General features: G+C 34.8%; 1 protein-coding gene across 7 annotated transcripts in view; it reads left to right on the forward strand.

Annotated features, from left to right (window-relative positions):
- LOC111054325 (protein bric-a-brac 1) overlaps positions 1-14,904 on the forward strand; it is a 547,242-nt gene that overhangs the window by 141,144 nt on the left and 391,194 nt on the right. The gene's annotated exons all lie outside the window — the stretch shown is intronic.

Raw genomic sequence — 14,904 nt, forward strand, 5'->3', positions numbered from 1 at the left:
GAAGGTGATTTCTCTGTCAGTACAGAGATGACTGAATTTTGCGCGCGGAGAGGGGCTGGTGAGCTGGGTGTGACTGGATATGATCCTAGACATTGAAAGACAGGAGAGTCAGGTGACTTGTGAGAGTTGCGCGAAAGTAAATTGTGTTTCTCCGCTAATAATTCAGCTCTTGAGGATGCAGGGCGAGCATTGAAAAAGTCTCTCACAAAAGTCGGTTGACGAGAGTCCGTTTCCCACGCCGGTTGAGATGAAGCCCGTGTCGCGTAAAATGAGATCTGACGAGGAATGCATTAATATCCATGTAGTCAATATTAAGTCTACCTGTATAGTTCCGCACCGCACTGAACAAACAGAGACTGAACAAACAAAATAAAACAAACAGAGACGTAATATAAATTTCAAAAATGCATCTCATCTACAGCAGCTACCAAATTTTTCTAAGCCGTAGAAAGGCAGAGCAGACAGGAGTCAGGCTGTTACCGTGTGCAACATGTTAAAACTTTCAAAATCAATGTACGCGCAGGCACGCTCGTGCGCCCCAGTTTAAAAGTTTAATACTCGACGCGCAAAAGAAATCTAGATTTGAAATATTGATAAGAGAGCGAGATTTCCAGGGTGTGGGGGTGGAGGTACCGAACAACGATTGAAAGAAATGGCAGCCAGTTATTAACAATTCAGGCGCGGAGCCGGCATATTTCATTACGGGCTCTCGCCGGCATTACTACGCGTGCGTGAGTCACAAAAAAATACCCGGAAAAAACAAATGTTATAGAATAAAAGATTCTCGGTGATTTATTATTTCTGGAATCGATACCAGCGCTTTAATTCCGGATCGAATCGGACTGGACAAAACTATAAATAATAGAATAGATACGAGCAAGCATGGCGTACATTTTTCTTTAGCCGACGACCTACGTATATAACAATATTATTCTCTCCAACACACACTCACTCACTCATCCTATGTTTGAATTATTTAGAGATGACATCTCCACTACTACTGCACAAGGAACATTGTTCTAAGTGGCGTATATGTTTTGTTGCTTTATTTGACGTGAAAACATTATAAATAATTCATACCAAGCTCAACCAACTAATGCTTATTGTTATGCGATTAATACATGTCATCTGTATTACATACGTAGGGCGGGTCACTGAACTTATCCTTCTGCTGCCCTAACACCAACTTCCTTATTGGCGCTCTCATCCTCAGCAATTGCACTTTTCCTCCTTTTCCAGTACAATATGACAACCTCTGTCATTGCAAGATTATAGAAAATAATAAAAATATCACCTATTCTTCACAAATATGTAGAATATTTATTTACTCCAGCACAGATCATAGTGATGATTAGATTAGATAAAATTATCTCTCGGTAGATTCTAAAATAATTAAAAATTGAGCTTGCTAAATTCAATGAATTCTGATAATTCTGCATTGATAGAAGAAATATTCAAGGATATCTAAATTATTGCTTGAAGTTCCTTAGAAATTTGTTATGCTTCTGATTTTGATAATATGAGTCTAAATAAAATTCTGTTGAATCTACTTAATCAATGATTTGGTAAATGGATGTTTGTGTTTGAAATAAATTTGAATTTCAATGGATTTTGAACTTACAAAGCCCATTCATGGATTTCATCATTAGTAGAGGAACAACCGGTTCAATCCGAAACTGTTGCTCTCCAGAATTTCGATGAAAATTTGTCTGATCCTTACTTTCATCATTAACTAGCAGGTAACCCGTGCCTCGCAAGGGTCTATTTTAAAACTTGACGTAATGAAATCTAGAAGAATTGAAAATAGGCCTATAAGAATCCTCGGTTGATTAAGAATTTATAAGCAGCATTTCAAGTAAATCAGTCCAGTAGTTCAGACGTGATGATGCGTCAAACATAATTTTCCGATCCCCTACACCTGTATACGTGTTTCAGTCAGTTCTTTCCTTTATTATAGTATATAAGATGATAGATAGATGGATGATATATCCATCTATCATATTCTATAAATAAATAAATGTTTTATTGTAGCAGCAAAAGAGAACATCAAATGCATTACAACGTCAAATGGTAACAAAAGTACACACATAACAAATAAATAGAACTAAAACAGGAAACTAAATCTCGGGAACATATTATTTCCAAAGATTTGATAATCAATGCTGTATATCGCTGCTTTATCCAAATTATTCGGTGAAGAATACAGTTGGCTGGTAATCTTAATAATATTTCAATACTGGTAACAAAATAGATTATAACAAGATTGGTCATGCATGGAGATATGATAATAAATGAAGGGTACACCATTCAAATAATGACACAAATATATTACACAAAATATCAACGAATAAATGAAAATATAGAGCAACAAGTATAAAAAAGAAATAAAGAACAAATATATGTATAAATCGAAAATATCACAGATAGCTCACTTAGGATTGACTTTGCTTTTAGCACGAAATATTACCATGTGCTTCTTAAATCAGCAATCATATGCATTTAAATTATGCAGCTCAGTTATCGACTTGCTGTTGCTTGTCGAATAAAATCCTATATATATTATATTCTTTCCCGATTAATATGTATAACTAATTATAAATTTTAAATCTCAAAATATATTAATATGTAACTCTCAGGGCTTAGGTTCGGCCTCTGGTGGAAATCAGATAAATCAATTTATCCAATGAACATGAGCTTCATTTACATCTTTATAATTTACTAATAAAAAGAATGATCAAGTGAGCATATGTTATAACATCAAAATTCAATAAATATTCTATCTGTGCATTCTAAAACATGTAAATCTGATATATCGTTCTTAATAGAAATCCCTTTATGTTCAAAGACTTGTGCAAGTTTGATATTAATTTCAATATTTGAATAACCTTTCGTCAAGCTAGCTTTATGAATCTTGATTTATTTGAAGCACTGAGGGCGCCCTTGATATTTCTTTTTAACTATAGAAATCAAATGTTGAATTTCACAAAGTATGATGATGATCTGGATTCTTTCGATGTCCCTTGATATTTCTTTTCAACTATAGAAATCAAATGTTGAATTTCACAAAGTATGATGATGATCTGGATTCTTTCGATGTCCTAGGCTAGGTGGTGGGCTGATGTTGTCTTCTCCAATGGAATATTAATGTATTTCTATGCGACTCACGCCTTAATACGACCTCACTGAGTCTTATTAAATTAATTATTAAATTCAAACTTAAACTTTTAAAATGTACAATTGCTAAAAAGAAATCTTGTGCTCTACATAATTGGTGGCTGTTCCCGGTGACCTCTGGCAAGCAAGTGGGCTCTCATCTACCCCTATTCCTTCCACGATCATACTTCAGTATTCCAAATTTGCATATTATTTAAATATTCAACTACTACGCAATTACATAATGAAAATAGTCCGTTTCAATCTGCTAGGTTATTGCATAAAGATTACATATTATATTTTCTAATTATACAAATTGCATCTGTTACATGAACTGAGTATTGTATAACTTACAAATTCTTATCATTTATATAATAAATAAAGTATATTTTGGAATCGACTTGCTTTTACCACCAGTCAGTTACTGTATTTTGATTGGCTTATTCCAAATTTACAATGTATCCATGCACCGAGTAGGATATACCACACTTCTAATTAATTTGGAGATCTAAATCATTCCCGTTTTTCCGGTATGCAATACACAAGTTGACATGTTTTGATGCGAACAAACACAACCCTACTCTCTCTTATAATATAGATAATCCTTATCTGGTTAACCAGATTCTATGGGGGCCTTGTATATTGCAACAATTAAATTTAGCTCTTGACGTTGCCATACTTTGGCTTGATAATCTTGTTTGCCAAACGTAGTACAAAGTATGCATTTTAGCTTACTGAATTTTTTGTTTTATCCATGATAAATGTATAATGTATAGATAATCTATCCTTGTATTTTGCTGCTCGCACCATACGCATTTATATATAATACTCTTTATTATAATTTTTTTTCTCAGATCTGAATTTTCTTTATTTTTATTAGTCTATGAGATTGAAGGCAGAAGAAAGTATCAACAGGAAGGCAACGTAAGAGATCGCAATGAATACTCCGCCATCAATTTATTATTCTATTTAATTTTTAGTAGAATTATTATTCATTCTTATTCATTATTTTAGTCAAAGTTTTATTACTGTATTCATAAGATATAATTTTATAAATTCATTTATCTATAAGCTGTTTGTAAGCTTATAACCGTTTGTAACAGGCAATAACCTAATCCTTATAGCACGTAATATGATATGCACGTAAAATTGAAGGTAAAAATGTATGACTTCTTGATTCTTTATTGTAAATAGCTTTGATTAAGGAAGGACCGTTCAATTCCATTTGCAACAAGGTTGGGTGGTGGCTTAATTAACTACTATCACAAGATGTAAAAATGGCGTTGTCCAGCAGTTGACCCGCAGCCCGCAGGCGCAGGACATCAATCGCTGTCAGTTGAGTCGTCGTTCACTCGATAACACTATTCAAACAAATAGAGCCAGAGCCCGCCGCCACTCGGCTAGGATAATGAATCACCACACACGGCCCAAACGTCATCAATAATTAATCGCACAATTACAAGCATAGGAAGGACCCACCTAACCTAACCTACCACTCGTCATAGCAAAGAGACAAACACACCAACACACATCAAAATGTATTATTAATTGGGCTCTAATTAATTATCTAGGTTGCATTTTATAACGTCGATGTTGGTGCTGTCAATTTAATTGAACTAATTCGAGACTCGACCAACCATTGCTGCGGCGCTGCTTTATTATAATAATATAACAGGTTGCTGCTGAAGTGAGGCTACAGTGAGAGTGAGTGACAGTGACAGAGGGTGGAAAAGGGGGTGGAAGAGATAAAGTGAGAGAGAATGATTAGGAATGGGGGTGATAGAGGAGAATAATGTGCTTTGGAACAGTTGAAAAGAGAGCATATTATTGTGCAGTTCTGAGCCAGTTAGAGAAGTTGGGTGAGTGGCAGAGTGAGTAAGAGAGTGTGCGAGGGTGAGTGAGAGAGTGTGAGTGAGTTCAAAGGAAAGACGTGAAGAAAGATGTGGTGAGAGTTGCAAGTTTGAGAGAGATGAGTAAACAAAGAGAAAAGGTGGAGGAAAGAAGGAGCAAAAGCTAAAGAAGAGGTGAGAGAAGAGAGAAAATTGTAAGAGAAGTGTCAGTGATTTGAAGTGTTTGGCGTTTGTGTAATTGAAAATTGGTATATGGTGAATAGAATTATGAATAGATGTGGGGGAAAATTTGTGGAAATAATAGAAGAGGCAAGTGTATAGGAAATTTTATGAATTTTGCGTTAGTTGATAGTGAGGCAAGTATAACAGTAGAATCCATATATAAAATTATTAGAATCCTCATAGGCTATTATAATGGGATAGAAGATAATTTTCCTTCAATCAGGAAAAAATATAGAAATTTAGAGGAAATAGATGATTATAATATTGAATGATTATTTATAGAGTAATATTGTTGTTAAATTTCTATTTTTTTACTTCTCGTCTCACATTCTTCTTGGAAAAAAGGTGTGAAAATTAGTACAATTTGATTTTAGAAAACCTTTATAAGGAAGGGAATAAAGTTTGGAAAAAAGCACATATAGATAGCATAGGATGAAAGATGCAATAGAGTATGAAAGAGAGAGAAGGAGAAAGATAAATCAGAATAACAAAAGTAGTATATGAGAGATGGAGTTAATAAGCAATCGAGAGATGAAACTCCGGAAAGAGAAAACAATCAGTATAAAGTTTAAACGAGAGAGAAAACAGTTCTGTTTATTGAATAGGGAAATGTTGGTGCTTTAGAGCGCAACACCAATGGAACATGCTTTGCTTTGCAAGCTCTCTGACACTCATCACCAAATAAAAGCTGATCACTCTCTCTGCTCTAAATTATTTTTAAATGAGATAACTCCCGAGTTAATGATGTGAATAATATTATTATTTGTCGCCTATCAGTCTGTCAATTAGCGTTAGATAAATTGTTTATGTATTTGCTTTTTGATGAGATTCAATTACTCTCTTTCCTGCCTTTTGTGTGTCGACCATGTTGGCTTTGATTAGCACACCAGCAGAGCATAGAGCATCACTCTCGATTCCAATGATTTGTCACCTTCCCTCACCCGATGACTGAGATTGTTCTTCAGTATTTCCTGTAATTCTCTCCTCAAATGATATTTTATTTTTTGCTCCCAATAATCTTTTATTTGCCAATAAGTAAAAACGCTGCGTTATTCCTTGTATCATTACAGTATTAATAAGTTCATTCTTTTTCGAAATTGCAATCTCGAAGAACCGTGATTATGAGGAAAATTAAACACAAATTTAAATGAAGGATTTAGTAAAAAAAAGCAGAATGTTATAAACTGGTTAACAATTGGCAATAGTAGAATTCATTCTCAAATTTCTTGTCAATTGTATTTTATAATTTTTTGTTAATACTTATTTCTTTGTATTTTTTGATAATTAATTTAGTTTTTGGCTTTTGAAGTAAAATCTTCGGAGAAATGATTATGGTTGCAGTAACTTAATTAGAAAAATTTATATCAAGTAGGAAGAAGAGAATAGCTTATCTTTCATGGAAAAGTAAATAAAATAATAAATACTGGAGCTGTCACTCTCTCTCGCATTTAATCCGCTCTAGGTCTCTAGATTATAATTTCTAGTCAGTGGAAGAGTAGACTACCATCATAACAAACTCTGATTACAATCAATTACGCACTTACTCTTGCAATTAACTTCCAGCTCTATCCTCTCTTATTACGCACAATTGTGACGTGGTTTGTATTAAATTCTCATTCGTTAACTATTCAGAGTACTATCCTGAAGTCATAAAGCATCACTCGGTTTTTATATTTCACGTAGGTTGATTTTAAAATCATTCCATAAATACTGTCAATCAGATTCTAATAGCCTATTTCTTCCGTTAATATTATTTTCACCACCCCAATATAGGAAGTACAGTTTCTACATTCTACCTAGAATCTATTGAAATCCCTACAACATTCAGGGAGTGAGAAAAGAGAAAACCGGCATAAAAATGTTGTGGTGGAGTGGGAAGATGGTTTGGGTAATAGGTGGGGGGTGAGGAGGGAAAGCTGAAGAAAGCTTGGCGGCAGCAGCGTATAGTTAATTTTACATTATTTAATTGGAAGTTTGAGACGGGGCCCGCTGCCTTGCCTCCAGGGCACTGTAACTGGTGCTTGCTATGTTAGCCGTCCTATTCATGTATTCATGCATGCATGCATGTATCCATGTATGTAGAAGGAGGTATGGGGGAGGTGTGATAGGGGTTGTTCCACCACCCCCAATCTTTCTCACACTCTCTTTCCTATGTATTGCATTACTTTTCTTTCTGCGTCTCACCCCCCTACCTCCAACAGCCTCATTTTCCTTTTCTCTCTATGTATTGCATTACTTTGCAATATTGAACAGTCTGCGAAGGGTTAGAAAGCTATCCGGCCTATACCTTTCTATGGGGCCTTTACCTGTGCATGCTCGAGCCATGTAAGTATGCATGCATGTGTGTGTGTGTGCGCGCGCGCGAGTGTGTATAATATATAATATAGCAGGAGACCAGTAAGGAAAGAGAGAGAGTGAGCGAGAGAGTGCTCTCTGGCTGGCAACAACACACAGTTTCGTCGAGGCGAAAAGCTGAATTATTTGTACGGTTCACCTGCATGAGTTGCGAGACTAGTTTAATATTTGACGGCCTTTATAGAGGAGGCCCCTTTGCTGTTGCTTTCTCCCTCCCTCACTCTTCCCAGCACTCACTCTCTCTCTCTTGCTCTCTCACCTCTTAGCCCTCGGCCAGGGTGGCGCTGAATTAGTTATCAAAACTTGAGCTAGTGCGAGAGAGGTGCTCCAGCTCCTGAAAAGGCGCCTGCCTCCTCTCTTGCTCCAAGTCTTTATTTAATAAATTATTAGCGGCCTTAATTCATTATTAAAAATTCGATATCCTCTTGATGTCGTTGATAATGCAGGCGGGCGTCTAAATAATTGAGACGGTGACGACGACGTCTTTCGGCGTCTATTGCTGTACTCCTCTGCATGTGCCCTGCGTTCTTTTTCAGCTACTATTTTTATTATCAATTATGCTTCGAGGTTACTATAGTAGAAAAATGCTGGTTCAATTGTTTATGTAGAGCTGTGTAATTGAGATTCAAAATTTTAAATAAAAATGAATGATTTATCATTTGAATTATTTTTAAATATAAATTTCAAAATAAAAATGTAATATATATTTGAAATTCAACAAGTGGTAGTTAAAAAGGAACGTTGTGATAATTGTATGGAGGGCTCACATCTTCACTATAACTTACATATTACTTCACTTATAGATAACTAATATTCTTAAAAAATCTCTAACGTGATATAGAAACGTTTGATGTGAACGTAGTTGATATTGTCTTAAATTATTGTCAAAGTAACTGATAATGAAAGTAACTGATAAAGTAACTAATATTCTTAAAAAATCTCTAACGTGATATAGAAACGTTTGATGTGAACGTAGTTGATATTGTCTTAAATTATTGTCAAAGTAACTGACAAAGAAACTGATAATGATACTAACTTAATTAATCTGATTAGTAACTCATGAAAACGATCTCTGTACATACAGAATGAATTTTATGAATTTCAAGGAAGGATCAGATAAGGAGCTTCCTCCCCATATCATTCATTGCGATAATCGAGATTTATCATTCGGTTTTTAAAATCCAATTAATAAAATGAAATAACTGATTTTTTTTGTTATATATAAACTTATAAGTATTATCAAGATTTTCAGAGTTTTTTCGAGATTCTCTGTACATACAATAGTTATTCCAGATTTGATATCACTGTCAAGAAGGGAAAATGAAAATGATACTTGAAGGAACAAAGGATCAAATAAAATTTTTCGAAGGATGAAACCACTGGAAAAAGGAAGCTCATGATTCATTAAACATACCAACAATTATTGTTCATTGAATACTACAAATATCGGGGCACCGAGTTATTTATTTATTGACTTTTGATAAACCGAACACAATTCTTCAAAATGATTGGGGAAGTACTAAAGCCGCGTTTACACCGGAGTTTGAAACACGAGTTGCAAACAGAAGTTGCAAACATCTCTAAAAACGCGCATTTTTAGACGAAACATTTCGCTGTTGCAAACAGTTTTTCAGTGTTTGCAACAGAAATTTTTGTTTCCACCTGAAGTCGGTAAAGATCAAAGGGAGTTGCAAACTTTTGTTTGCAACACTAGTTTCGGTCACTATGTGCCGTTGAAACACGAAACAGAAACATTTCCCCGCCATCCCCTACGCTGCCACCTCCACTCTCACTCACGTGATCACTCGAACCACCCTGTCTCGACTCAAGTGTCAGTAACCCTGTCTGGACAGGGTTATAATACTTTATAATACAAGCATTAGCGTCTAGTATCAGAGCAGCACACACTTCTGGTACAAATAAAGCGAAATACCAGTAGTAGATTTATTGCTTAAAATTATAAAAATATATTTGCCATAAAATACCCTAGGACCTTTTAGGGGCGAGAGCGGGGGGTTCTTAAACAGGTTCTGAGTGTTAACAACAATATTTTATATTATATTATTTAAAAATGGCTGTCAAAATAACAAATATAGGCTATGTATAGTCTACTTATAACGTATTACCTTTATGTTATCCTTCAGAAGATCTATTAAAGCCTCGCACACCTCAGGTACAAACAAAGATATGGTTGATTTTGATATCTTGAACAGGTAACTCAAGCTTGTGTATGAATCTCCGGTAGCTAAAAAACGCAAGGTTACGGCTAGTTTTTCCGTTACAGAAATAGCCTTTCGGTAATTCGTATCCATTTTCGAAATTTTGTGACCAATCATTAAAGTTATATATTCAAAATCCTCACTGGTCATTCTTACAAAGTTTTTAAAACTTCCGTCCGTTCTCAGTTCACCTGATAGAGGTCGACATCATCTCTATTTAAATCGTCCAACAGGTCGTTTCCACTGTACGTAGCTCTGGAATTCAGAGACGGCCTCACCCAGTATCGTCTCGGCCTACGTTGCTTTGACAACACGACACACGCCGCCGCGGCTAAAATGACATCCTCGACACTTGACATCCTCGGAAGGACTGATCCCAGGAACCAGAACATAGGCGAGTCATAATCAAGGTTGAAAACATTTTCATGAAACATGGAAATAAAACCATGAAATAAAAGTTGCAAACTTTTATTTGAAACTACTGTTTGCAACTGCTGTTTGCAATAAAAGTTTGCAACTTTTTGTTTGAAACTTCGGTGTAAACGAGGCTTAACAGGCACAGCCCAAAACTGTTTCTTTCCCGAATTTTGATTTATACACTATAAATAATCCAGATAGTAGGTTATGTTCCATACACTTGAATTCAGGTTCAATTTTCTGTTCAAACATCTGTTTAACAAGAATGAAAACAAAAAAATTATAATTTAGATTATATACAAACCAAATTGAATAACAAAATAACACTCACTAATCACTTGAAATTGTTAAATAATTATCAACTTTGAAAATTATGTTATAGCCTACTGTAGTTTAGGAGGATTATCATGTCATGTCAACAAATCAGATTATGTTGATCAAATCGATTAAATTGTCTAGCTAGATAAAATCTCTCGCTGATTGATTATGATCACACAGCTGGAAATAATTCTGTCTCTCTCCCAAACAGGTACACGCATCTTCTGTCGAGAGACGACGAAATTATCATCTGTTTTCCAAGGATGAATTATCCTTTTAATGTCGTTCAGCGAGTTTTCCAAAGAATGAGACCTAGTGCAATCGGATCTTTATATCATAAACCTACTATGTTCCAAATTTCGTGAAAATCGTTAGAGCCGTATTCGAGATCCGTAAAACATAAATAACCAGATATAAAAATAACCAGATACTGTATAAGAATAACCAGATATATAAATACATAAATGGCTCGCTCAATATAATAGGATGATATCGGGGGACCTAGCTTTGCTCTGGAGTGTAAATGCATAGAAAATTCGTAACGAAAGATTGAATTTATAGTTTATACTTATTTATTTATTCATTTTCTCAGTCGTGCAGTTATTTTTACAGTTATATGAGGAGGCACAACAGGCTTATGCCTAAAACTGTCCCTTTTCAAATTTATACTCCAAATCAAAATCTAGGTTAAGCTGCTATCACTCATCAAAATAACAATTTATTCACACTTCAAAAAACAAACAAATCATCAATATTACAAATAGTTATATTATGAATTAGATGTAGAATGATATACTATGTTTGCTACAATATGTGTTGATATACTATGTATCACTAACAGCATCTTGTTACTATTTTGGACTTCTGAAGTAAATACGTTTTCTAAAAAAAGAGAAATAAACGAAAATAAGTTTTTTTTTTGCTGAATTTTTCTTCTCGTGAGATCAGCTGGATGATCCCACACACATGCACTCGTTCACTCTCTTCCATTACGGTATCGACAGACGACAAAATTTCCAGCTGTTTTTTTTCCAAGGACGTATTCATCATTTTAATGTCCTTCAGCGAGTTATTCAAGGGTTGAGACTTAGTTCAATCGAATCTTCATATCATAAACCTACTTTGTTCCAAATTTCGTGAAAAACGTTAGAGCCGTTTCCGAGATCCGTTGAACATAAATAACCACATGTAACCACATGACCATATACCACATAACCATATATATATATATATATATATATATATATATATATATATATACAGAAATTGCTCGCTTAATATAATAGGATTTATTATAAAATGCTATCTGAATCACAGCTATAGTGAGAGATAATTCTGGTCTTCTGACTGTCAATGGATCACTGTAATGAATAAAATTGGAATGAAGATATTTCAACGACCGGAAATAATAACTAAGATAGACTGAGTAGAATTTGAGTCATTCCCATAAAAATGTTACTATTTAGTAACTATTTCCTGGAAAGCATCTCAATAGATACGAATCAGTAATACGTAGTACTTTTTAATGAATGTGGTCTAGTAAACTTTGAAATAACTACAGTCTACTAAAGAATATCCAACATTTCTTATGAGGGTGCATCATTCATTCACTGATTGATTGAATAGAAGTTTCTTATTATTTTGGAGGGGATAAATTTTTGTATGCATGTTGGGAGCTGAACAAGGCAGAATGATATATCTATCAGTCAGTGATGGGGTAGTCCCGGACTCCCAGATCAGTCAAGGTTATTTCACAGCCTTTATCTTTGTTCTTGATCCATTGAGACGGATACTAAGCACACTTTGAAGTCCTCATCGCTTTTCCCTACGTTTGGAATAATGTCTGCGTCCTTCAAGTCTAGCTCCTAGCCTAGACTTTACTATTGATGCACTCTATCTCTTATATTGAGTAATGATAAAGGAATTTTTCTTCTTCTTTTTCTTATTCCTCTTCTGACTTCCGGTCTTTAAATTTATCAAAATTAAAATTGAAATGTATCTTTATAATCTTGTTTATAGTTTGTGTAAAATAAGTTGAGACTTGGCCCTCCATCCCAAGAAATTACAGGGTTGCCAAATCGTGTAAAATTGCAAATTTCTCAAATTTCCAATTCAACGTCAGAATTGGATGTAGAAGAATATCATCCCCGATATCCTAGTAGTGCTGGAAAAGATCCAGGGTTGAAGGATTAAAAGTAAATGTAACTTTTATGATAAAATTGGAAACTTCACGAAAATTTGTTTTTCTTTCGAATATCACTTCTCTCAGAATCATGTGGAGTCGTAATGCATAATAATTTTATATCAAATTAACGGGGAGAACGTCTCGTTTCTATTGGTGTCTGGATAATGTTTATCCGACCTATAGTTATTTTTTAATTAATGATTATGTTCGTCAATGTCGAGCAGGCATTTCGAGCAGAAACCATGAAATTTTCGTCAATTCTAACGTTGAATTGGAAATAATTATGAGAAAGTTGCAATTTTACACGATTTGGCAACCCTTTATTTTCTTGGGATGGAGGGCCAAGTCTCAACTTATTTTACACAAACTATGGTTTTAATTGTGTCTAGTCTTTTTCTACTTCGATTTTTTTCTTTAATTTCTTTATTCAGTGGCTCAACCTCAAGCTCCTCTCAAATGTCCTCATTTCGTAGTAGATCCAATCTTGTGCATCCCTTCACACTCCTTAGAAAGCGCATTTCAGCCGCTTGGATTCTGCTGATTTCTTCTCTACCTGAATTAGAACCCATGAATCGCTTCTATAATTATTAAGTCAACACTGGGATAGCCATGATCTTGTAGAATTCCAGCTTTGTGTCTCTCCTTACTTTATTTTCCAATGTCCCATGAATAGGAATTTATCCATCCATCTATATTACTACTATATTATATTCTAATAGAATTCGACAAAATTAAGTAACATATATTTCAAAAAATTAACAGGATTCAATTCAGTTGAGATTAAAGAAAAGAAGTTGGTAAGATAGTGTCTATGAATAAAAGATGACATAATTTGTACAATTTTTGATAGCAGTGTATTTTCTCAACATATTTTAAAATGAACATACTTTTAATATGATATAATAATGTATTTAATTATTAGTCTGAATTTGAGCTATGATGGTTTTGGTAATGTGTGTTAGTACTGATCCATATTGGAATGGATTAGTATAAGAGTGTATTTAAGAGTATACAGGGTTGGTGAAAATTATGGAAACAGCTTGATATTTCTTTTAAAAGGGAAATTTGTCTGATTAGGGATCCTATTCAAATTAATATAGTTTATATTTTTGCAATATATTCAATTAGGCTTTCGGGCCGGACCACATTAAGCGTTTTTCAGGTGCCAGCCCAATCAGTCAATCGGAGAGCTTTCCGCCCTCCCGACTCTAAAAATCTGGTGTGGCGTACTCACACAACTTTCCTTGCCGTTATGAAAATTGATCACCTGACGCTAGTGTTCCCGCACATCTCAAGTCTACTATTCAAAGATTTGAGCCAGCTGGTGACAGGGTAATAACGCTGGAGACACACGAGGTCTGCTATCTCTTCATAGTGAATCATCTAATAGAATCAACAGTTGCCAACAGTTTGCAATAATTGGATAATCACACTCTCTCGAATTTCGAACTTATTTTTAATTTTAGGTGAAAATGTTACTGAACATTAATTGTAGAGATTCTCATGCTCAATCTTTTCCACTCAAAATTTTTTGTTTAAATTGTATTTGAAGCCTGATAATTGAGAATCTCAAATCAAACTTTGCATAGATGGGGCGGAGCTCCTGAAATTTCTGCAGATATGGGACTTGTGGCAGTTGATAGAGCTTATCGATGACTATTCTAGGTATAACTTTAATCAAAATCGTTGGAGCCGTTTTCGAGAAAATCGCGAAAAACCCTGTTTTTGACAACATTTTCGCCATTTTAGCCGCCATCTTGAATCGCATTTGATCGAAATTGTTCGTGTCGTATCCTTATAGTGTAAGGACCTTAAGTTCCAAATTTCAAGTCATTCCGTTAATTGAGAGATGAGATATCGTGTACACAGACGCACACGCACACACACACACACACACACACACCACACACACACACACACACACACACACACATACAGACCAATACCCAAAAACCACTTTTTTGGACTCAGGGGACCTTGAAACGTATAGAAATTTAGAAATTGGGGTACCTTAATTTTTTTCGGAAAGCGATACTTTCCTTACCTATGGTAATAGGGCAAGGAAAGTAAAAACGCCTGAAAAAAGGCTCAATAAGGTCTGGCCATTATACTATTTCATATTCTTTTCTATAAATAGCACTAGGAGTTTTTCACACTTGTACTTTGAATAACATTTCAACCGTCA

The sequence above is a fragment of the Nilaparvata lugens genome, chromosome 6, assembly GCF_014356525.2.
Source record: "Nilaparvata lugens isolate BPH chromosome 6, ASM1435652v1, whole genome shotgun sequence".
Classification (NCBI taxonomy): domain Eukaryota; kingdom Metazoa; phylum Arthropoda; class Insecta; order Hemiptera; family Delphacidae; genus Nilaparvata; species Nilaparvata lugens.